Below are 24,479 nucleotides of genomic sequence, written 5' to 3'. Positions count from 1 at the left end.
TATTGTTTAGCAAAGCTAGACTTTCACATATTCATACAAAAAAAACACCCCCTTCAGATACTCTTAATATAAATATGTGTATATACATCTATATATATAGATAGATTTGTAATTTATATCTATATATGTATTATAAATCCATATTAATACTCTATGTATGTATTAAATATATATTTATAGTTTAGATATAGATATAGATATAGATATAGATGTATTTTTTAAATATTATTCCTGGAAGTTAAGAACAGGAGAGTGATTACCAGTACAAATATTTCCCTGTATAATCTAATTACAGCTCAAATGTAAGGACTTCACATATAAGTCACCTCAGCTGCTAATGCTTGTACTTTACCAAGAAAAATAAAATTACTGCATACATTCCATAGAATCCATTTGTGCAAGGCAATGTTCACTTACGCAAATACTAATAAAATTGCAAAGATGTCTTCCAGGAATATAAAGAAGACCCAGCAGAGAGAAGTAAAGCACAGTCAGATAATTTGACACCAAAAGCAGCAGCTATGTGGTTTGGCAAGATAGAAGATGTTCTTTCACCTTTCAGGAACAACACATTGTGGTTTTAGTGACATAAACAGCTCCTTTAATTTTCATATTTTAAATAGGAAAGCACACCTATACAGAATGGAGAGCCCTGAAGCTGTACATGCATAATGAATCAATCCTCAAAAGATTTGTTCATATCCCTACAGTTGCAAAATTAAATTATAACCTGCCTCATTAGCACATATTTTGTGGTACATGTCTAAAGTGGTGCTCAACACTTCTGCTATCTGTTTTCTTCTTTTCTTCTATAACTTAGGTTCAGAGACAATCTGAATGTCTAGGACAACTTGAGCAGATGTGAAGAAATGAGACCCTCTGCTCTTTTCCATCACCCCTGCACAGGCAACACTAGGCACCATGTCAGATTTAGGCTCCTTCAGTCCATTCAGACTTTGCTCTCACAGCTTGCATCTACTGAGCTAAATTTAAAGACTCCTACTGAGTTTAGTGATACAGGATCAGGTTTTGCCTCTGCCCAGGTAATATCCACCTGTCAGTTTTGAGATTCTTAGTTCATTGTAGCAAGTTAATTTCATTACCTTCACAAGGAAATAGTAAGTAATCCAGTTCTGTGTGAGGACTGGTGTAGGGTTGTACATGTTCCCTTTCCCACTCTGACATTACACACTGTTGTTGATACCCCTCTTGCTATGTTTGTATCTGGCAGTTTACAGAGACCACAAATCTGTGCCTGCTAATTCTCTCTAAATCCAATTTCACTGCTGCCCATGTCTCTCCCCTGATCTTGTCTCTGCTTTGTAAATCACATGTCAAACTCTAAACAAAGTATTAAAGTTTCTGTGGTCTAAACCAAGTGAAGACACATGCTGCTAATGCCCACAAGCACCCACTTCACTATGTTTAATTGTGTTGTTAGCATAATCAGTGATATACCCAAGAGTCTTCTTGAGCTTGGGTTATTTTTTCTCCTTTTTCTGAAGGGGAATTCCAGTTTTCAAATTCCTTCCATCTGCAAATGAGTTTCCAGCCCCTTTCTTACAGAACTGAGAGTATCTCTCTGCCAGATCAAACAGCTCTTACAGCTCTGTCTGTTTGTACTGGGTACCTTGTAAGAACAGGGGTGATTTAGCAGAAGAGCCTTGCATTCCAGTAGTCTTCCCCATGACTCACTATCATCTGATAGCACACTTTTCAGCCCAGACTTTTTTTGTGAGTCTCTTAAAAGTTTGTAATATGTGTTAGGCAGTGTTACAAATAAAACTGCAAAGCTTAAAAATACAGAGATCAATACTCTAGGCACATGTTGTTAAACAATTATTATTGTTGTTGTTTACTGTTATTATTGCAGTCCAGTAGGTTTTACAGGATCAGGCAGAAAACTCCCATCTTTGTGAGGGTTTTCCTACTTTCTCTCCGTGCTGGAAATGAAGTAACATAGTAACCAAGAGCTAAATCTCAATTGAATGTCAACATGCTGACTTTGCAAGTTGACTTAAGATACACACGTGTGTGGCTTACAGACACCTTTCTGATTAAGAGCATTCATCACAGTGCTTGTATGCAATTTTCTCTGCTAATGAAGCTGATTTCTTTTTCAGAAATCTTCAGCACTGCTCCACGGATAAGAATATTGCAGAGAAATCTGTGAGTCTAACTCTCCTTGGAATGCTGCCAACCATTTTGCCAAGTCTCAAAATTAACTCAACCCTATTCACAAGATCAATCAATTCTCTCTCAAATGTATTTTATATGAAGCAGATTTGTGAAAAGCATTCTTAAGCGGTGCAATTTCAGTGCAGCTATAGTGGCAGTGCATATGCATCATCAGATCATTGCCTGGGAATGAGGTTGTTTGATCCCTTATGCAGCCACAGCCATAAGAAACACATTGTGATCCTATTTATTGCTTTTTACCATTTGCAACTCATTTGATAAGTTTGTTTGCATGAAAGTTGTCCATTTTTTCCTTTTGAGTACTTTGTCTCAATCTTCCAGCAATAATGACAAAATAGTTTGTTAATAACATGAATTGACAAGTTTTTTAATATGACCATTGTGTTCTCACCAATACCTAGCAGAACTGATAATGAAAAGGAACATTCTTAGTCCTGCCAAGTCACAGCTGCATTTTTATGTTCTTGAACAAACAGAAATGAGACAATCCTTCTAAACAAAGATTAAAATAATTAAATTCACTGAGCAAGCAGAGGCAACATAAGAGTATTCATCAAAGCCATGAGGATAAAGAAGAGAAACAGTGGTTTTGAATCACATTTCTGTAGTGGTATTATGCTGAAGTTCAGTGTTTCTCAGGACATAATCTGAAGCTAGAAGCAGGTTGTCACTGTTTGCCTTCTGATACATCTTAGATTAGTAACTTTTTTTAGACCTTTTGTCTGTAAAACAGGCAACCTGCATACCCCAATGATGTTTAAAGCTGTCTTTGTGTTGTGTAATAGAACGCTGCTATGGCTTGGAGCCTGTCCTCACAGTGCCCATCCTTTCCTCTCTTTGTGTTCCTCACTTTAAGCCTGGTTTCTTTCAGGGAGTGAAGAACAGATGTGACCTGTTGTGAAGTCTGGCACTTCCCTAGCCTGTATCCTGCAGTGTTTAAGTACTCTAAGAAATGGGGCAGGCTTTAGAAAACACAGCCTCCCAACTGATTTCATGCATCTAATAATAGCCTCTCAGGCAAGGAACTGTGCATGTGCCTCCTGCAAGCGATCACAGAGTCAAAGCAGACAGAGACATACAAGCTACAAGCTAAGAAAAACAGTTTTACAGGCTGCTGATAGGTTTCTGTTCTTTCCATAGGACAAAGACATCAATTCAATATTGGAATGGCCAACATGGAGATAAGAAGACAGTTTTCTTCCCCATGGTTTTGCCATGAAAGGATTTATGCAGCACTTACTGTTCTTATTGAGGACTGGCCTGAGTCTGTCTTGCATATGCTTTTATGGCTTGTTTGCTTTTTTGCATTACTCAGTGGATGTTGGCAATAAGGTTGCACTTTCTGAGTGGTCAAATTTGTTAATATTAATAGCTAATGATACTAAAAGCTGTTGTGCACTGCTGTGATCATATTAGCTTTCCAAGCAAAACTTCCCTGAACAGAAATAGCAGTGTGCTGATCTGTCCTAGATCAAAACAGCCATCAGGCTTCCATTTAAAAATTCACTGATTCTGCATCTGTATTCTAGTCTGGTTCAAGGCAAAGAACACTGTGTACATTAGCATTGCACAAGTTAGTAATTGTTCTCGAACATTATGAGTTTCCGTAGAGACTGTTGGAATTAGATCTATTGCTTTTCATAGGAGAAAAACCAGGTCTATTCAAAAAACTGCAAGGAAACTAACAGGAAAATACTTTAAAAAGAGATGAGAATATAAAATATTGAGAATATATCCCCATTTATCATAACATCTTTCTTCCAAATATTTACATGTATTTAATTTTTTGTGAAGCACTCATTCAAATATGCTAGAAAAGGATATCATGACATTAACTTGCAAAATTACATGAAAGGTTGCTGCTCCTCTGTTCTTTCACTTGTTAAAACCTTCAGTGACGTTGCTAATCATCAGAGAAGCACTGCAGGGCCTTGAGTTTTTATCTTTTTATACAGGTGAGTGAAACACAGATTGTTTGATATCAGTGTATTTATTGGCAATTTGAAGATTTTATTCTTCCTGACAGGGCTTCTGAACTTGCCTTGATCTACAGAAGTATCACTGAGAGAAAAATACAGGGATGCAAGTCTAAGCCATTTTCTTCCTTTCTGAAACAAGAGGTCCAGTAGGTTTATATTTAAGTTACAGAAAGAGTCCTCAATTATTTAAACTTTCTTTTCTCAGTTATTTAATTTATTAAATCCCTGCCTTCTTCATCCAAATCAACTCCACTTGGATTTAGCAGTGTATTATTGGCCATAGGAAGCCCTTGGAAGTCAAAATACTACATTAGCTCACCCAGTTTGAATTAAAAACATCTTTGTTACATGGAATTGCATATTTTCTTAATTTATGTGTTCAGGTGATTGGCAGTTAGAAAAACTGACAATGGTTTCTAGAACAAATGAAGAGTATTTTACTTTTGCCTGAGGATATTCACCCAGCAGATTCATACCACTTAATTAGTGCAATTGTTCACTTGAGATGTACCAGTGAGATGGATAAACAATTAATGAAGTCAAATGATCCATTCAGAACTTACAGCAAAATTCTCATACTCTTTTTACAGATTCCAGTTCTGGAACTTGGCTGTTTTGGCTCCTCAGTAACTCTCAATGATATGAAAGCTCACAGAACATATGGAAAAGATATCTGTGGGGTAGGGGGCTGGTCTCTTCATCCGAAAGATTTCTAGTAGTGATTTGTGTTATAATTTCAGCCAAGAGAACAGTTAATAGTAGTTTAAGCCTGATCTGATCCTGGTGATGAATTTCCTATGGTTCTGCTACTTCCTAGCACTGTTCAGACCCTTTCAGTTTATCTTGCAGAACTCAGGCCACAGTTGTATCTTGATACTGACATAGGAGGAAATTGAAACATACCACCATCTATTTCTTTGCATGAGAAGAGTTCCAGAGGAAAAGCAATATTCCCAAACTGAACTTTGCAGAATATTTTTTAAATTGAACATTACAATAAAATTCTGTAACATTACACCGAATTTAACATACAAAACATGTATATAGATTGAATAGAAAACATTGTCAATTTGGCAGTGTTTCATCAGACATCTTAGTTATCTGATTGCATTAATGCCACACATCCAAATTCTCCTTGTTCTGGAATTATATCTCTCCCCATTGGAATCCAAGCCCTGGAGTCAAATAAGAAAATATCCCCCACTCTTTGAACTTGTTGGATCAAAGGAATGAATGACATCTCTGATCTCAGAGAACAGAAAAGCACACACTTTGGTAAGATCTTGCTCACTGTTAAGAAACTATGACTGGAGTCACAGCACATGGTTAAAAGAATTATGGCCAGCCCACAAAGTCCAGAGCTCAAACTTCATCTGTGACTGAATTAATGTGATTTCTGGAGCTAATGCTCATTCAGTCCCACACTGAAAACTGCAGATCCAACTCTTCTGTGTTTGGAACATAATATTTAAATATCATTAAAGTCATTAAGCTTTTCTCTAGCTAAACTTAATTTAATCAGAGCCTTTCTGAGCCCCCCCATAACAATCTGGGAGTTTCTGCTACGTTCCTGATGCATTGACATAATTTCAACTGCTATGAAAAAATACCACCTTCAATCAAATAAAACGGCATCATTAGCTGGTTCAGCAAACTCCTCAGGCGTTAAGGAGATGTTGTGGGGTCGAGTGCTCTCTGTTAATTGATTCACTCAGACTGCCTGGGGAAAAGTGACCGCCTGCAGCCTAGCGCATCCCAAAATGCATGCAGTGAATCGGCCCTCATAGGCTCGGGCACGCTGGGGCTGTCCGGAGCTTGGGTGCGGACTGGGAGCTGTAGCCCTGCAATAAGGAATTACATAAGATAATACATAAGAGATGCCTGCCGTGCCCTGGGGAGCCGCCGGTGGCCGGCTCGGCATTGCCACCTCCCGGCCCAGCCCCGGCACTCCGGCCCGCCGTTCTGCCGGGTTCCTCCCGCTCCGAGCTGTGCTGCTGGCCGGGCTCTGCCGCACCCTGGCCCACAGTGCCAGGAAAGCCTGGTGAGCAGGGAAAGGTGGGGCACAATGGCACTGGGAATCCCTGTGTAAACCCCGTGTGACGGTATAAAGGAGCTATCGTGTATGCGATGTTTGTGGATTCACGTAGGACGCTGCAGGTCCTCACTGTATTTTCAAATGCTAAGCTAGGCTGAGAATCCATTGTTGCACCAGGGACATCTTCACCTATCCGCTTTGTTGGCTGTACTTGTTGCTGGCTGTCTTCTGGGCAAAGTTCAGTATTTCTTAACTAGCACCCAGAACAAATGAGCAGCAGCCTCATTCTCCTTGCCTGTGCTCCTCCACTTATCTCACCCTTCCCTATAAACAGTAGTTGGTAGAGACGTACAGCATTTGTCCATCACGAAAGTAAACCTAAGCCTAAAACATCTGTTCATTTGACAAATGGGTTAGACCTAGTTTTCACCACACCCCTTGTCCTAGGATTTCTTATCACCTCAGTGTCAGCTATCACTGGTGTAATGGCACCTGAACACTCAGTGGCCGTATCGGTGCAAAGTCTGATGGCTTAGCTTAAGCCGTTGTGCAAGGTAGCTCTAGTGAAGCTGGGGGGTATTGCATAGATGATAGAAAATGCCCACGTATTTCTCCCACCAGCAGAACTGAGGGGGACACACATTCAGAAGGGAGCATACAGTTGGGGGCCATATGCATTGTCAGTCTCTGTTGGTTTTTCAGTGAATACTTTGTGTATGACTTCTATCATGCCTTTGGCTGGGAGTTTTTAAAGAAAGTGTACTTAGAGCTTGGTCTTCTTTAGAGTCATTCCATTTGAATGTTTCTCAGCTTGCTGTATATGAAACATTTTAACATCAAATTTAGAAAATGCACCCTCCCCTTATAGTTTCACAGGTGCATTTTCTATTTAAATTTCATTAATACATAAAAACATTAAAGTGCTGAGTGGTTAATAAATGTAACAAAACCAGCAGAAAAAAATTATATAGTTAGCATTATATGTCTTTTATTCTGTGACTCTGGTGGGATGAATGTGCCCAGCTATACAGCAGTCAAGGAGCCATTTTAATTAGAATTTAAATTAGATTTTGTAGACCTGTGAAGAAGAAGGAGGCAAAAACAAGACAAGAAATACTACCAACTGCAGAGAAACTCATCATGCACCAGCAGTGTTCTGGTAAAGACGGTAAAGTTCTCTAGCGTGATGGTACTGGAGAACAAAAGTGTTGCAAGCTCTATCAAGAAATAATGCTTTTGGGAGGACTTCAGACCAGCAGGCATGAAAAGGGTTTCTACCTTTGAACCTCTCAGGAAAACACGTAAGACAGGAAAACGTGAGCTATCAGCAGTGTTTTAGATTTCTTGCATCAGTAGCTTTATATGTTGTTTTCCAAATGAAAAACTAATGTGATGAAATTTTGTAATATCCTGTGTCAAAGCTAAGGCTAGGTTTTGGATTCTTTTTTCCTCTGGGCAAATAGTTCATGCCAGACGTTGGGACTGGCAGCTCAGCACTTTCACCACCTTTCCATTAAAATGAATTTAAATATTAAAATAAATTTATGGGTCTGCTATTTCTCAAATAGAGCAGACTTCATGGTGCTAATTGATAGGCAAACTTCTCAGATCCTGTTTTTTCCTAGATGCAGGTCATGAACTGAAACTTAGCCAGACTCAAAGTGCTGACTGAGTAAAAGCATCAACACTTGGGGTCTCACAGATCATAACATTTACTGCAAGGTCAATAGCTGTAATATGGACGCTGACTTTTGAGCTGTTTTTTCAATTAGTCACCAAAGTGCTGTGAAACTAAGTGTCTGGACTGGTACTGACTAATGTGTGTATCACTGTAATTATCAGTGCATCTTGCCATATTTTTTATTGCTATAGAATCATCACAGAGACACGCATGCAAGCCAGAAGGCAACATTTTTTCTTCCATAAGGGCTAGTGGTATATAACTGCACTATTTTATGTCTGCAGGTATTTTCAGGCTTTTCCCTTTATTAAACGACGAAACTCTTCATTCAGCTGGGGAAAATGACTGGTCTTGGCAACTACTCCCAGCGCAGAGAGCGAGGAGCCGCTCTCTCCTTTTTTGCCTGCAACTCTGCTGCTTGCCCAGCAGGGGGAGCTGCAGGAACAAGGAGTCGGTTCCTCTCGCACTGAGGGAAAATACCTGGGAGCGTTTGTCAGGAGAGTTCCCCTTTGTCTGAGCCACTGGACAACAGGTCAAATACAAGATATTTTCTTGAGGGACTCATTTATTATAAGCCGATTTATTATAAACCTCATTCTTCGTTTTGCAAGGAGTAAAAGGTCTATCTAGTAATCAAGACTGTTTCCAAGCCCTGGTGTTGAGTCCTCATTTATAGCAAATCTTTCAAGTTTCAGCTGTCAGTCATTAGCAACTGAGTACATAACATCTGTGCAAATCCAGGTGGAAGAGACATAAATATGGTTGAAAAGGATAGTATAGGTTTAGCTTTTTATTACTTAGTGCAGTATTTTTAAACAAATAGAGTAGTGCAACTAAGCAAAGGAAACTGAAATGGCAGCCTAAATAAATTGACTGTGCATGGATAATAGATATTTAACTACGGATAAAAGGAAGTTTGGCTATCTACTCAATATGTAATTTTTCCTGTACCTTTCTTGTATATTGGTCTGTTTCATTACTAAAATGCATGCATCCTGCTGCTGTATCTTCATCTATATTCTTGCTCTTTTCCATGGAAGTTTTTTTCTTACTGTTCATTTGTCTTACCTTAAGACTCTGTCATGACCAGATCCTGTGACATGTTCTTTGCTCGGGTTTGATTTCATTCCCATACTTGTGCCAACAAACACTTCTGTACTTGGCAAAATTATACAGTGGCAGCAAATAGACCACTTACATGCTCTAAGTTAAGAAAGTGCAAAACTCTCTGTAGGATTTTGGCCTTATTCATACCAAGTTTATCCAGTAACTTCCATCTGGTTAGGTTTTGCTGGCTGGTTTGGTCATTATCTTTGCTCCTCATGTCTCTTTCTCAAACTGTTCAGTGTTACAGTGATCTTTTTCCCTCCCTCATTAGGTGTTTGTTAGACCAAGACATATTATCTTTTGTTTACCAAGTTGGGCCCTGTAATAAACTGGAAAATAACTGACAAAGTCCTAAAAGCACTTGATATTCATGCAAAAGGAATTAATATAAAGATATTTGGCACCCCAACAACCTGTATACTTATACTGTATACCTGCTTTTTGCCATGCTCTCTTTTATAAATGCTCAATGTGCAGCTCTGGTAGAGTTTTGCATTCTGGCAGAGGGTGTCACACTACATCTTCCTTAATTTGGTGCGCATTTAAACTGTGAGACAGAAGCAGCCTCCAGGCCAGATAGAAAATATCCAAATTATACTTTACCGAAGTTTGGGCTTAGATATGAATCCAGAACTTCACTGCCTCTGAAGCAGTATTTTTTGGGTGGTTTTCTCAATGCTTCCCCAGAGTTCCAGAGCCATGGTCATGAGTGTTGGCATGACGGTTTGCAGAATATCTAACTTTCCAGTCATATTCATATGTTCTTCTGCCTGCTGGTTATATCAGCCTGACAAGCTCCTAAATCCAGATAGAATAGTAGCAGAGTCCTACTGAGGTGAAATTTGTCTTCTTTGCCTGTTTCATCACATAGTCAAAGGATGCATTAGCAGCTGCTTCACTGGGAATAAATTTATGTTGGTCCTGCCACACACAGAGTTGTCACAGTCAAGAATTGCTTCAGTCAGATTGAGACAGACAAATCCCCTTTCCAAAGAATGAGTGAGGCAAAGCCAGAGCTAGTTCTGGAAGCTTTCCATGCCAGACTAGGCAAAAATGTCAGATCCTCTCCTTCCTTTAATCAAAAGAGTGAACTTTCAGTACGTGTCACTGTGAACATATTTATCTGTTTAGTTACTTGATGAGGTGGAAATAGGACATGGTCACAAGGGATAACCACAGAGTAGCCAGGCTGGGAGTGGTCCTCACAGAGCTGTGCAACTCTTGAACTAAAAATGAAGACAATATGAGGCTGGGCTGCCTCTGCCTCAAAAGGCAGGATCACCATTGTTTTGAGGGAGGAGATAATGAAAGGAGGCTGCAGCTGCACATATGCCACTCTGGAGTGGTTCTAGGAATTTCCCCATGTCTGTCTGCCCAAGATCCTGATGAGATCAAAATATTGTGATACTGTTGTGGATGTTTGTCTTTAAGTAGGAAACTGAAAATCCAGTGTGTTTGGCATCTCTTCCTGACTTCTAATACCTTTCATGCAAGAATCTTAAGCTGGAAACAGGTGGATCTTGAGGGTGTAAATCTGGTGTTGCATCCTGATAACTGCATGCACATGCATACAATCTCGGCATTGAAATGCTGGTGCTTGAAAGGGAGAAAAAAAGTGGAGCTACATTTGATACTATTGTGAAGAAATTGCACTGCTTCTGAAGATTGCTTTATGTCTGCACTTTCTTTAAAGTCAGGGCAACTATAATTTTTTCCAGTTTCTATACCTGAGTTAATGTGCCTAGGGAAATTCAGGGACTCTGTTGGTCCTATTCTAAGTCTAGTTGAGACTCAGGGATGGATGCCACCATTATCTTCCTCATACTCATCTTTCTGGAGGCCCTTCCTTTGTTCACTGTCTCCTGAAACAAAATTTTCCTGCCACCCGGTTCAGACTACAAAGAAAGTGGTTTTTGTTCCCCTTTCATCGCTTGTATTTTTTCAACTATCACCTCACCTCCAGCCTGAATGGTGGCATCTTCATTTGCGTCTTGTTGAAGTTGTGTCTTCATTTGAGTATAGCCCCAGGCTTCCACTTAAAACTTCACAGACACGATACCTTTGAGTCTGTTAAGAGCAGTGATCCTGTCCCAGTGGTCATTTAAAATATGTAGATATAAAAAGTCCAGGATCAGTAATCTTTCACCTCTGTAAAATAATTACTTATTAGATTTTTACCAAAAAATAAGGATGCTTAATTTTCTCTCTAAGTGTGTCTAGGGCTTACACAAATTTTTACATCACCAGCATTCTAATTATATAAAATAAATGTGAGTGTAAACAAAAAGTATATTTTCTCATTACTTAAAAAAAAAAAGCAATTGGATGTAAGTATAATATGGTGTTTTATTTTGAAAGATAATAGATTAATCCTCAAATGTCAGATAAACTCAGAGTTTGGCTTGATTCTAGCTCAATTTCACAAATTAAAGGCAGTAAAACGTAAGTTCATGGACTATAATTTTAAATAATCGTCATTGATGAATAACAGTTTTAAGGAAATAATCCCCCTATCTTTTATGTTAGATACAGTTAACTGTGTCAAATTTCTGAAGAAATGTTGCATCAAATGTGTATCTGTTTTTAAATTCCCCAAGCTTGTAACAAACTCAGCAGAGATAAACAATTAGATTGTTTGGTTTTAATATAGAGCAAAAGAATATTGAAAATATTCTTCTTTGATACAGATTCTTGTAGCAAATGGGTATCACCATCAGAGTGGAGTCTTATTCTGGCATTTCTTGTTAGAATAAGAAATATTTGTATATTTTAAGGGAGTAGCTCTATATAATAGTCTGTACAAGGGCAGAGTCCCTAGTCCTTCTTCCCCACTCCCCCGTCCATGAAAAGGTTAAATTACTGCTGTATATTTACTACAGTTTTTCTTTATCTTCATTTACTAAGTGCCCTTTAGCTCCCTGATAGGTAATTAATAATAAATTTGGTCTTGGGGTTATTTATATTTGTAACTTTACTCTTGGGGAATCTTAACCAGTTCGAACTGTATCTGACCTCATTTTTCAACTTTTTCTTAAGAGCAAAGTTATTAATCTTCAGATGTCTAAAGCTGAGTCACGCATTAATGTTCTCAAAGTAACAACCACAAAAAGTCCCTGGTAGCCTTTTTCTTTCTTTAAATTTTGTTTTGGTAGAGGCCCTACTAGCTAACCAAGAAAGGTCATTCCATTCTGTGGCCTCAGCTTATTTTTGCACTTGCTCTTTTGCTCTGATGTCATGAGCAGTACAATGCTGGCATAATCAGAAGTATAGTTGTGTCCTTGAAAGCTATTAAAATCACTTATGCATTCCTTAAATCATGACAGAGGTATGTGCATGCACATATGCACACATCCATGAGGGTAAGGACTTTGCCAGTTTGGTAGGAGTCACTGCAAGTGATTGCTTGTTATTAACTAAAACCTTAAAATACCAGTAATAATCACTATTGGACTTTCAGCTACATTGTTTTGTCCATCGTTTGTATTGACATGCCTCCTCTTTTTTTTTGCCACAGACTAGCCACTCCTTTCTAATGTGAAGAGAAAGCAGAGCATTAATTGTTTGAGTGGAACATGGGGATAACAATTACAATGATTCCCAGGATGCATTTAGTGATCCTGAAAGCTGAGCATCAAAGCATTTCCTTTTGTTTCACATTCTTACAAAGCATATCTATAGAGGTACTTGATGAACGTATTTTTTCCCCCCTTTTTCTGTTGCAAGGACTGCTCTGGCTTCCTGCTATTGTCCCTGTTCTCCATTTTTGTCCCCATGCCTAGTGCGTGTCTGTGCCATGTCTGTGCCGCTGACTGCTTCAGTTGGCAGGTCACACCTGCTGCATGTTGCACAACTCCTTGCCCTTCAAAAAACCTTTAACTCCATTTTCTCCTCTGATAGCACAGCAGTGTGCCAGCAGCTCCTTATTTTTCATACTTAAACTACCTAGGTTGTGTAAGAGGCACAATATTGGTTGCCTCTGCTTTGGAGAGTTCTTTGTGGTGGCTTTTAACATAGGAGAGCAGAAACAGGAATGAGAGCTGTTTACCAAAGTAATCATTACTAGTCTGACCAGCTGCACCAGGTCAATGAGTAAAGGACCCATTTCTCTCTGTGCCTGTCATGGCAAAAATATACTGTGTGTATAATTTTGTGCACTGATGATACCGGTAGCACTGCTAATTTCACCAAAATTCATGTAGCCTGGGTTTTTAACCATGCATCAATTTTGGAGGTTCCCACTAGTGGTAGCATTACTGGGAAAGATTTCTACAGATGTAAATCCTACCCCAAATTCCTCAGAGGCAGAGAGTGCCCAGCTCCTAAATATCTTCCTTTCCAGCTCAAGAGAAGGTGGTTAGAAATTACTCAGAATTTGTGAAACTGTAAACTAATTATGACCCCCATCTGCTGAAGAGCAGAGGATTCAGGAAACTGGTGTCAGTGGCCAGAGCCACTCAGTGGGAAAAGGTTTGCAAGAAAAAAAAAAGGGAAAAGAGAATGATCCCTATTTATCTCCTCCAGAACTGACCAAGAAGCTCTATATCCTCTTTAGGGGTCATACACAATCAGGATGGCAGGAGCAAGCTCAGCAGTTTCAGAGTTGAAAGCCTCTTGGGCAAGCAGAGGCATTGCTGGTAGAAGGTGGAATGTTTTTGCTTCCTTCGCCTGCTTCAGTGAATCCATTCTTCACTCCTTGTAATCTTCAAGTATTCCAGATCTTGCAGTTCTGTTATACAGAACTTTATTCCATGACAAATAAATGAAAGTTGCAGTTTGTGACCTTCTTCTGCCTCTATGCATGGTGAATTTGAAATTACCACTACAGAAAACCCAGGAACATCCATGTACCTCATCCAAATGATATAATAAATATATCTGCTGGCTCCTGCACATGCAGTGGAATATTAGAAACCTGAAGTGTTTTCCTGTGTTTACCCATGGCTGTTTATGTTTGGGTATGCTTCCTCTACATGTCACTATGGTCTTGCTTTGAAGTCTTGGACTAAAACTTGTACTGCACTGATTTCCAAAGCCTTTGTGTACATAAAAGGGCTGCTAATGATGCCAAATATCACTAGTAAATGCTGGATTTCACAATGTAGAAGAGCTGGGCTGGAACAGGTTTCCAGGTTTCCATTCAAATGCATCATTCAGATGTTTCCTTAGGAAGCAGGAGAAGCTTTTAATTTGAAAAAAACAAGGCAAACCTTTTCCATGAGCTTATACAAGTCAGAGACCAAATGTCTGCACTTCACTTTGCTCTTAGGAATCTGCAGGTTCTGGTGCTTGTGAAGCTGAGGACCTGCACTGTGTAGCTCTCATCACAGTTTTCAACAGATTTTTCTTAATATATGAGCTTCCTTAAATATCCTAATATCAGACAAAAGAGCCATTGTTCAATAATGTCAGAGAATGAGATGGGGATTAGTATTATTCCACCAATCTCGTATATGCCTGGGTAAGAATTTTATTTCCAGTAAAGTTTTGAAATTCACTTGCAAGGGAGAATTAACTTAAACAGAGAAAGTTGAACCATACATTTTCCTACATGCTAACTCAACCTTGTGCAGCTGTAGTGCAACAGAAATTTTGATTTTTACCTATTTTTAATTTCACCTCTTCTTTCTTCATAGATATGCTTAGGTACTCATTCTCACAACCATACAGTCCCATCAGTTTTGCCTACAAACCTGAAATTTTCTATGAGGGCTGGAAATGAGCACCAGAAATTTAAAAAGTGGGATAAAATGCTGATGTTTGCAGTGCTACTGAAAAAAAAGACCCATGGAACCGCAAGTTTACAATGGTACCTAGGCAGCTGTGAGACCCTGGTGTGTTTTTTGTTGCAAACCTCTTGCTCTGTGGAAGGTGGACAGACAGTGAGGGTTTCTCTCTTAGAAGGCAAATGTTTGGCTACCTCTTCTGTAGGAGTTTTTGACTGAATACTTTAATTAAAATGATACTTTTATATCATCTCAGGAGCACAAATACAGAAATTTGAAGCCAAAACAGCACCTAGAAATCCTCGATTGCTTGGTACTTTTACAGCTCATCAGAATCTGGCCAATCCTTGAAAATAATTAAACCAATCTAAGTCAAAATTCAGAAATATTCAGTCAGATTTATACTCTGGCAAAATGTCACCACACTGGATCACATATCAGCTCTGTAATCAAGGAAAGGCTGTTATGGTGCTATTTTATGTACTGTTATGCCAGATGAGGAAACCAAAAGTGGTTCCACACAGCACTCATTTAGCAAAGCTCCCACTAACTGCGGTGACCGGGAGAGTTATCTTGAGGCAAGGAAGGATTCTCATGTCTCTGTGTGCATTTGGCATGTCTTCTACATGTTCTGTTTTCTAAAATGGCCTCACCTTCTTGTGAGCACCTCATGTAGCTTAGAGGGAGCCTTTGTGATGTGCTGTAATATACAACAGGGGCAATGCTGAGGTTCTGGGTTGTGGTGGGGGCTCCCCCAGAATTCAGCTCCATTTATCTTCCGGATGGTGTCCCCTTCTCTGCCAAGACATCTCCCCTGGAAGGCAGCACTGGCTGAACTGCCAAAGCTGAATGACAGCTGCTACCCAAACTAGAATCAAACCAACGATTTGCAGGAAAAGCATCCTGTTCTGAGCAATCAGATTTCATATTTCAGGAAGAACTATCTGTGACACCTTCACAATAAGGCATATGCCAATTTTTGGGTAATGAACATGGTTTTCTGCCATTCAAGGCTTTGGAAGCCTTCCGTCTTATGGATAACCTAATTTACCACATATGGTAAGGGAAGGCACAGAGTTTATGAACCTGTGTTTCCTGATGGTGGTAGATTTGAATTTTTCTTTTCTTTTTCCATTAAATTACAATTGTTAGCTTTATTTATCTTCCCAGCTTTTGTATAGGATGTTGCAGGATTTGTTAAAAGCGCTGGATCTGTGAATCCATACTACAGCTGACTTTGAATAGCTCGCTTGTCTGCATTCACAATCTATCTTTCAATAAGCAGCACAAAAGAAAAAATGCATGTAATGCTGCTAGTTAGAAGTTTCTCCTGTTGTTCATCAAAAATAAGTACATCGTTAGCTTAAAGCCAGCTGAAAGTTTTAAGGAGAGTGGATAGAGGCTGCAAAACCCTGGTTAAAAAGAAAGAATTTTTAGAAAATGGTTTTTAAAAACCGTGTAAATATAGTTTTTACAGATGTCAGAAAGAATTTAAGAAAGTTGCACTAGGTCTTGTACACCTTGTGTTTTTCTTCCACTTAAATTTCCCCACAAGCTTTTAGCTTGCTTTAGCTGATGAATTTAAGACTATTATTCAGTATGTGTTTACAAACAGTGGAAGAGAATGTTTCTCTGCAGTGAAAAGGATTCTTTTACATAGCTCTGTTTCCATTCCCTGATGTGAGGTAATCTGTGTCAGTGCTTTGGAGTGTTTAAAAAGTGTGTTCAAAATAAAAAAAAAAAATAAAAATCTTCTAGATTTTCTATATATTAGATCCCTTTTATTCCCTTGCAAGATGCCAAGAACCTAAACAAAAGTCTGTCTATCTATGAAGAGAGCTATCAGGCCAAAGAGGGTCTCACTGGGCTTTTGTTCACCTGTTTGATTTGTCTAAAGCCTTTCATGCGAGTCGTATTTCTGAATTCTGTTGTTCATGTTTTTCGGGAATCGATAGCTGGTTGTACTGGGTTTGCGAAATGCCTGCGGATAAAAAAACAGGTGATCATTTTAAAGCCTTTTGTAAAGGAGCTCCTTTGAGATTTAGCCCAAGTTGACTGCGATCCTTTGCATTTGGGGCTTGAGGCTCAGTGTGTGCTGTGCTGTTCCTGTGGTGCTTGGGAAGGCACAAAGGCTGGGGTTCCCTCTGTCCCACCCTTGCTCCCAGGGATTAGCACTTAGCAGCAGTAACTAACCACAGCGGTCTTGCAGAGAAGCCAAACCCTATAAGCACAATATGCATGTACAGCACAACCCCTGTTATGGCAAAGGAGCATGGCCCTCTTGGTTTCGATTGCCATGTCACCCAGGTGAGTTATGTCACTATTATATGATACAACTCATTATGAGGAAGATAAGGTTATTCCCCTGTAACCTGATGGCTGTAAGTTGTATTGTTTCTGCACAGCACTATTAATTCCAGCTTGATAGACTTGCCTTAAATAGCAAAGAGGGATTTTGAACAGTTTTCTGTTGAATTCAAAGGGCTCAGATTTGAAGGGTGTTCTCCGGCCTCAGCAATACATTGTCAGAGCTCATATTCCTCTAAAGCGCTCATATTCAAAGGCAGCTGCTGCTTCTGAGCTGCTCTGCATTGCCATCAAGGTAATACCCCAGTGCTGATACCCACTCTCAAAATCATGGACAGGAAAAGGGAGCTTTTAGCTCTGCATCTGTCTCTTCCAGTTCTTCCCAGACAGCTTTGTCCACCTCAGAGCAAGAAAATGGGAGGTCTGTCCTACCATTTCATACAGCCACATGACAGACTTCATGGGATGACACCATGGGAGTTCATGGGGCCAAAAGGCTGCTGTGTGCCTTCCAGAGGGTTTGAAGGGACATTTACACCCTTAATAACAAAAGACCTTCCTTGTCCTGGTGTAAGCAGACAGAGGAAGACACCATTATAATCTCAGGAACTCCTCCTGGCCCTGTTATACTGATCTCACATACCAGCAGAAGGAGAGAGCTGTGTAGGCACCTTGGTGGCCTGTGTCCACACCAAGTCCTCTTGAGTGAGTCCCTGTGCAGAGCTACCCAGTGGTGGCCAAGTAGTCAAGTGTGCTCTCAAGGATGCTCTGCTTGCTGTCTCCCTCCAGTCTTCTACAGATCAATTTTTGACCTTGTAACGTTTACACCCTTTCCCTTTTTTTCCCATCTGTTGTCTCCTGGAAACAGTTTTTGTTTGGGGTTTTGTGGGTTTGGTTTTAGATTTGGGGGTTTTTTTGTATTGTTTTGGGGGTTTTTATTAAGGCCTTTCCCTTCTGGGAAGGGCTTGAAAATTTTGTTAGAGCCCAGAGCAGATGAAATGATATGTTGTCCTGGGTGCAGCCAATGGTTACTTGGGAACCTGGGAGCTTGGCTGTGACCCAAAAGGTCTAACCTGCCTGGAGATAAGGTGCTGGGCTCCTGGGGTTGGCAAGAGACCAGAATGTGGTAAAAGCTGAATTGCCCAATCAGGCTGAAGGGGTAGGAGCTCTGCTTGATCCAGCAGAGAGGGGAGGAAATGTGTTGCTCTTTTGAAACTCAATAATTCTGTCAGAAATTGCACATCCCAAGAGAAGTGTGCTTTGTGTTTCCTAGTAATTGGTGAGCAGTGTGGGAAAGAACATAGGAATTTTCATACAGGCAGCTGTTTTGTAGGTTTTCCTGAGGCTGATAATAGCTAGGGTTTGGCCCATGGTTTTGAAACCCCAGGTCAGGACACACAGAAGAAAATGTTAGCAGAAGGTTTTATCCAGAATGACTTCTTTAGTTAACACAAGTGAGGTCAGCTCAGGGGCATGAGATTTCCATAAGCAGAAGATAACCAGCCCAGCTGAGAAGTTTGTACTGGAGATGTCAAGTTCAGCTGGAAGAAGTTTATATCTGCACATTTTCAGTCTGCTGAATCTCAGGAAGACAATTTCCCATGCAAAGCATTTGTGACTCTTAGCATCAGACTATGCTGCTGGATCTTGATGTTCTTTAGGGTTCCAGATTGGGGTTGGAAAAATATACCTGCAAACTGTAGGCAGTCATGTTTGACTGATGGAATTTCACTTCTTGTGGCAGCCACACATACAAGAGGAGTATACCTTGTACCAGTGCTGCGTGCTGGAGTTTGGTGCATGTCTTCTGCCAGACCTCACAGTTAAATGTGTGCCTAACTATCTAAAACACTACAACAGTGGTTTTAAATATAGGGTGGCATTGTAACAGCTTTACTCAGCAGCTTTCTGCAAATAAAAGCCACTTTATTAAAAAAATTCCAGATCAGCTTACAGCTTAACCCCAGTCATTGACAACCTTTTATAACAAACCTTTACTTTTCAGGGAATGGGACTCATGCAAATCATTGAAAGATCAAGCTTGTGGCTGACATACTTTCTAAAGATCTTTAAAATTAGATACCTCTGATATACTTGCAGAGTGAATTCAAACATAATCTTTTAATATAGGTCTTTTAATCCTTCTGCAGGGGCTGCATTAGCAACAGGAGCATATCTTGGCCAGGCTTGGGAGATTTGGGTCCCCTCTATGCTTCTGAGCCCAGGGTGACTGCCCCTGTGCAGAGAGGTGCAAAGCAGAGGTCCCACAGCCATCACTGGTACAGGTGTTCATCTGTGCCTCAGCCACAATGATAGATAAAGAAAAACCTGAAGACTGCTTTCTCCACCTCCCAAAGACATTTTTTGGCAGGTCTGGTTATTTTATCCAGACATTAAATAGCTTTGTTTTATCTTCTTCCCATCACTGCCAAAAGCTCTGAATACTTGTGTGTCAAAAAAACAGATCTGCTTTAGATCTCAAATAATTAAAAAAAAATAGAAATCATTAAATTTTTTTTTAAAAAGCTTAAAACCTATGAGCTGAAATAAGCTGAAGATTTATTCAGTTTTAAGAAATGGGTTCTCCAGTTGACAGGAGTTTAGAAATCTTTTTCAGGTACCTACAATCTGTCCATCTCTTAATCTCTTCACCAAGAATTGATGAAGAAATTAGCCTCAAAAAAAAATTAGCTTAGAAACCTGTCTGAACTTCATGCTCTTTCTTTTTTTCCAGCACAGGCTCATTCGTGAAAACATCTTGTTCTTTCAACAATGACCATTTTTGGATGTTTTCTTTGATGGCTTTAGGTTTAGCAGGTTGCTAGTACAACTGTCTACCAGGCATTCCCCTGAGGAACTCTGCAGTGGGTGCATTGCTGGTAAACTGCAGCAGTGTGAGTCCATCCTTTTTTTCCTGAAATTTCCAGAAGCAAAATATATTGCTCTTCCCACAGTTTTTCCTTTTGAATCTATGGAAAATTAGAAGTACATTCACAAATGTAGCTCTTCCATTGCAGACAACAAAAAAACCCTTTTGTTGAGAACTTGAACCACATTGATATTGCTATATTTAATCCCTCAAATGACTTCTGCTAACTAATAAGTAATTTAAGGAAATTCTGTGTCAAAACTTAGATACTAGAGTATTACTGTGCCTGCATACTGCAGGTTTACATGCAACAGCTAAAATATACTTTTGATCCTGCTCTTTAGCATTAGGTCTCGTGTAAAATAGGTCTCCTAAACCTTAGGGACATAATCTTCCATTTTGCTTATAAATCAATAATAATGGCACATTTGACTTTTAATATTTGATGTTCTTCTGTTTCAGAACTAGGACAGAAGATAAATGTACACGTACCTAAAGGAATCCCAGTTCCACCTCACACTGTCTATTTTCATGAAAGGTTCCATATGCTGACAAAATCGATACTGTGACCTTCCTTCTGCATTTCTCATTTATAAAGTTTCTGGAGATGCACTCCAAAGACACATTTCTTATTTAGAAAGAACAATTTTATTCAAAGAGCAAATAATGACTCTGAACATTTGCTTATTCCAAAAATGTGTTTTTTCACATGGGATCACAGGATCAGTCTGCTCCTCTCTAGCAGCAGCAAAGCAACCTTTCTTGCTATTAAATTATTACATCTTTTCTCTGCCAAGTTTGCCATCAGAGAGCTGCACGAGGAGTGAAGGGACAGTGACAGATGTGGGGTGTACCACAGCTAAAACGCACTTCTTCCCATGTAAAAAAATGCCAAGCAATGCCCAGGAGCAATTCTGGTAGTCAGGGACTTCATGGTCCCCTCCACTCCCAGTGCACCCCCCAGATGCTGTCTCTCCTACTCGCGGCCAGGGGTGCTGCCCCTCTGGCCCGGCAGCACGGACCGACAGACAGACAGGGGCTGCTCTAAGGAAGATAAAACAGGAGCATTTCCAGAACAACACGGTGGAATGATTCACAGACACACGGCTCCACTACATCATCAGCTATCCCAAGTGATGCCCGTGTCTCCTACATCTAGTATGGAATTCTGTGCATTTTCTCCCTCTCCAAACGGGTTTAAAAATGGACAGTACAAGACAAATTAAATCATCTCTCCAATTACTTCTGGAAAGCCAGACTCCTCCTCTGACACTTTAAAGCTTTATCTCCAGCTGTGACTTGGCGGACCTCCTCTGTCCTGGTTTGCCTACGCCCTCTTTGGGTATATTCTCACCATTAACTAAAGGTTGTTCCCCAAAACACTCCGGTGCGGCATCCCGTGTGGGAGCTGCAGCTCAATAGCCTCCTGTCTCCCCTCCATTTGAGCTTCTGGTCTCTGCCGGGGCTTGCTCCAGCTCTGCTTATCCCGGGGATTCAATAGTGTCTGCCGCCTGGTAGCTATGAGTTTCCCGAGATTACTCCCATCTGTGGGAATTGTCCCAAAACATCTCTGCTCCTGCGACTGCTTTAGCCAGCATCTCTTAAAATGCAGGCTCCAGGTGATTGACTTCCGAGTAAGAGAAGCTGAATGGGTTTAGACAGATTAACATTCTAGCAGTAAGTGGCAGTCATTCCAAGGAGCTAAATCAAATTCTCAAGTGCTCATTAGCAACAGGGGAGAAAGGAAAAAAAAAATAAAAAAAAAATAAGTAAGGGGAAAAAACTACTTTGAGAACTTAAAAAAGAATGAGCACATAATGGAGAGAGCCGGTGGAAGCTGTTTTTTCATTAGAGTTTTTCATAGATGGCCATCTCCCTAAAACAGCAGGTCATGGGGTGCTGCTGCATGGCATTTCCTTGTAACCCAAGGCAGGAGGTGCAGCTGACCCAGCTCACTCCAGGTTCAGGATCAGCGCGGCAGGTTTGGCTGGCAGGATGCGTGCTAGCCATGCCCAGATAGCTTTGCTGTCCAGCCTCGGCAGGACTGCTCTGCACCCTGAAAAGCAAAATACAAGTCTGCCGTCATGAGTTCACTCGGGTCAGCCGGGGCGCTTCGCGTGCTCCTAATAATTTGTCTGTTCGGAGTGTGCTAACAGGACAGAATTGCAGCAATCCTTGTGAGGGGGAGGTAAGCAGGACGCTCATCACTTGGCAATCCGGACCGGAGACACTGCTCTGCCTCGGGGCTGGCAGGGACAGGGACAGTGGCGTCAGCGCAGGTCCTGGAAGGTGTCAGCACACGGCCGCCGCCAGGCTCCAGCAGCTGCGGCCGCCGTCCCCGGCACGGCCACCCTGCGCTGCCCCGCCCGCCGCCGCTCCTTCCCCTCCTGCCGCTGGCCCCGGCCAGCCCTAGCAGCAGGGGGAACCGCGGGTCCGAATCCTACTAGAGAGTGGGGTAGTTTACATTTATACAAAATATTTACGGCTTTTTCTCAAGCTTGTTTTCTTGGAGTTCTGCAAATCATGCAAACAGATTTTTCAGTTTAGGCAGTTGCACTGCAGAACTTCACCTGTTCTCACTAAAAGCGTACGAAAAGGCCTGAATAAGAAAGATCTGGAATTATTAACAGCTCATCCCATAAGAGTAAAATCAGCTCTACCTGAGTGCAGAGGGAAGTCCCCATTTACCTTTCACATTTCAGAAAAAGCAGAGACAAATCCTGCCCCAGGTTCCCTTTGCTGCTTGATTTACTCAGAGAAATATTTTCACTGCTGTTTCACACAGCACTAATGAGTTTAAAACTCAGTGGGTTCACAGCAGCTGAACGGCAGCAAGAGTACAACCCTGAGCTGTACCCAGCTACAGACTCGCCTGCAGGGAAGGAGGAAAACCCAAAAACACTCTGCAGGCTTTAATGCCTGAAGAGAAATTGTCTAAGGGTTTGGTTTAAATCAGGCACCCACACCTGGCTTTGTACACATCAGATTTCCTGATGCCAGCCCTCCCAGGTTCTGCTTGGCTGCTGGCTCATGCTGCTCCATTCCCTGCACTCTCCACCTGCTCTGCACAGTGTGCTTTGCCTAAGTGAGGCTCACCCTTGGCACAGGAGCATGATGGAAAGTGCCTGGGTGTTCTGGCAACAGAGTCAGCATTAAGCCTGGAGACAGTTGAATACATTCCTTTGACCAGCACCCACGTTTTTCAATGCCTTTTAGAAAGCAGCTTTTACTGAAAAAGAGACAGCAGCAAAGAGATCAAGATGTCAGGAAATGCTTTTGCTGACTTGGTGTGAAGAAAATATTTTTCTTATCCCGAGCAGCAGAAGAAGCTGAATAAGTCACTTGACCTTCCTTCCTTTCCTCTTCTTACCCTCTAGGCCTTCTGCCTCTGCAAAGGACATTTCTTCAGCCATTTGCCATCCTGTCTAGCACATTTCTTCATTATTTTTTCCCCTACATAGTCAGCTCTTTGGACTATTCAAAACACCTCTTATTTGCTCCTACCTTGCATTGATGGGCATGGCAAAGGCTTGTGTTTGCATCCATCACACACACAGTGGTTATAGAATTTTGCATAAGCAGTAGCTGAAATGATAACAAGTGAGCTTTCTGGCATTCTGGATCTCTCTGCTATAGTCTCTATAGCTTACAAGCTGCAAATTTGTGGATCTAAGCCCATTATGCTTGAAAGCACTGCATACTGCAAAAATTCGGGCAGGAATTTGAGTCATTTTGCTAGGAAGTGTCATGCATAGCTCTCATGATCACTATTACAAAGTATGATCCTAATTAAAAGTAACCCAAACCACAAAAAGCACCTTTGTGTTCAGAATCCTGATGGTTTGCTAGCGTAAATTATTGTTTCTTTCCCTTCTCCTCTGGATTTCTTTGTTCCTCTAAGCCAACACAGGTAAGGAGCAGAAAGCTGGAATCTTTTTTCTATGATGCCATGCATCTGCACCACCAGTACAGTCCCCACCAAAAGCACTGTGGGTACAACATAGTCTCCAGGCTCATAATTAACAGTGATGATTAATGGCAAAGTGTCTGTCAGAAACTGTGGGAATAACAGCTCATCCCTTAAGGAAGGGAGATGCACAGGATGACCTCTCAGTCTCTTCCAGCACTGTGAGTCTGTGACAACACAAAGACAAAAGGCCCCCAGCTTGTTTTTCAAGTAGTCAGCTCTTTGCAGGGCTGCAGCTAACAGGAAAAAAACATCCTTCCATCTGCAAGCAGAGCTTATTGATAGGTATGCAAAATTTGGTTTTTTTCTTCCAATTATTACCACAACTGTACTATGATGCTGGCTGCTAATGGCAGGCTCTCTGCTCAAAATAATGCTTTTTGTGACAGCTGTAATGTGTGGATCTGGAAATGGAGCCCTGATTGCTGCAGTAGATGTCCTGCTGTCTTGTTAGCTTAGAGACTTCAACCCAATGAACTTTTTTAGTATGAATTCCAGTGATGTATAGTAAAATTAATATTTTCTTACCTGTTTGAATGGAAACAGTTTATAGTAGAGAAAAATGGAAACACCATATATCAGAGATCTAGATTTTTGTAAAGACATTTTCAT

General features: G+C 40.7%; 3 long non-coding RNA genes across 5 annotated transcripts in view; 1 reads left to right on the top strand and 2 right to left on the bottom strand.

Annotated features, from left to right (window-relative positions):
• Positions 1-18,040: 18,040 nt before the first annotated feature.
• LOC147652978 (uncharacterized) lies at positions 18,041-21,396 on the bottom strand. Its single transcript, XR_015287161.1, has 2 exons — positions 21,255-21,396; positions 18,041-20,000 (listed from the first exon to the last, which is right to left on the bottom strand). It is a non-coding gene; the product is annotated as an uncharacterized LOC147652978 (long non-coding RNA).
• Positions 21,397-23,002: 1,606 nt separating this feature from the next.
• On the bottom strand, positions 23,003-23,798 carry LOC111928386 (uncharacterized). 2 transcript variants are annotated; one of them, XR_002864081.2, is made up of 3 exons: positions 23,719-23,798; positions 23,405-23,485; positions 23,003-23,129 (listed from the first exon to the last, which is right to left on the bottom strand). It is a non-coding gene; the product is annotated as an uncharacterized LOC111928386 (long non-coding RNA). The 2 variants fall into 2 exon arrangements; XR_002864082.2 differs by lacking the exon at positions 23,003-23,129 and adding an exon at positions 23,172-23,321.
• Positions 23,799-24,107: 309 nt separating this feature from the next.
• The window catches only part of LOC111928387 (uncharacterized), a 2,731-nt gene continuing 2,359 nt past the window's right edge, over positions 24,108-24,479 (top strand). For both annotated transcript variants that reach the window (XR_015287058.1, XR_002864084.2), the window contains exon 1: positions 24,108-24,152. This is a non-coding gene — a long non-coding RNA (uncharacterized LOC111928387). The remainder of the gene's footprint in view (positions 24,153-24,479) is intronic.

The sequence above is a fragment of the Cyanistes caeruleus genome, chromosome 5 (genome assembly GCF_971803275.1).
Source record: "Cyanistes caeruleus chromosome 5, bCyaCae1.hap1.1, whole genome shotgun sequence".
Lineage (NCBI taxonomy): Eukaryota > Metazoa > Chordata > Aves > Passeriformes > Paridae > Cyanistes > Cyanistes caeruleus.
This window is presented reverse-complemented; position numbering and strand designations above follow the sequence as displayed.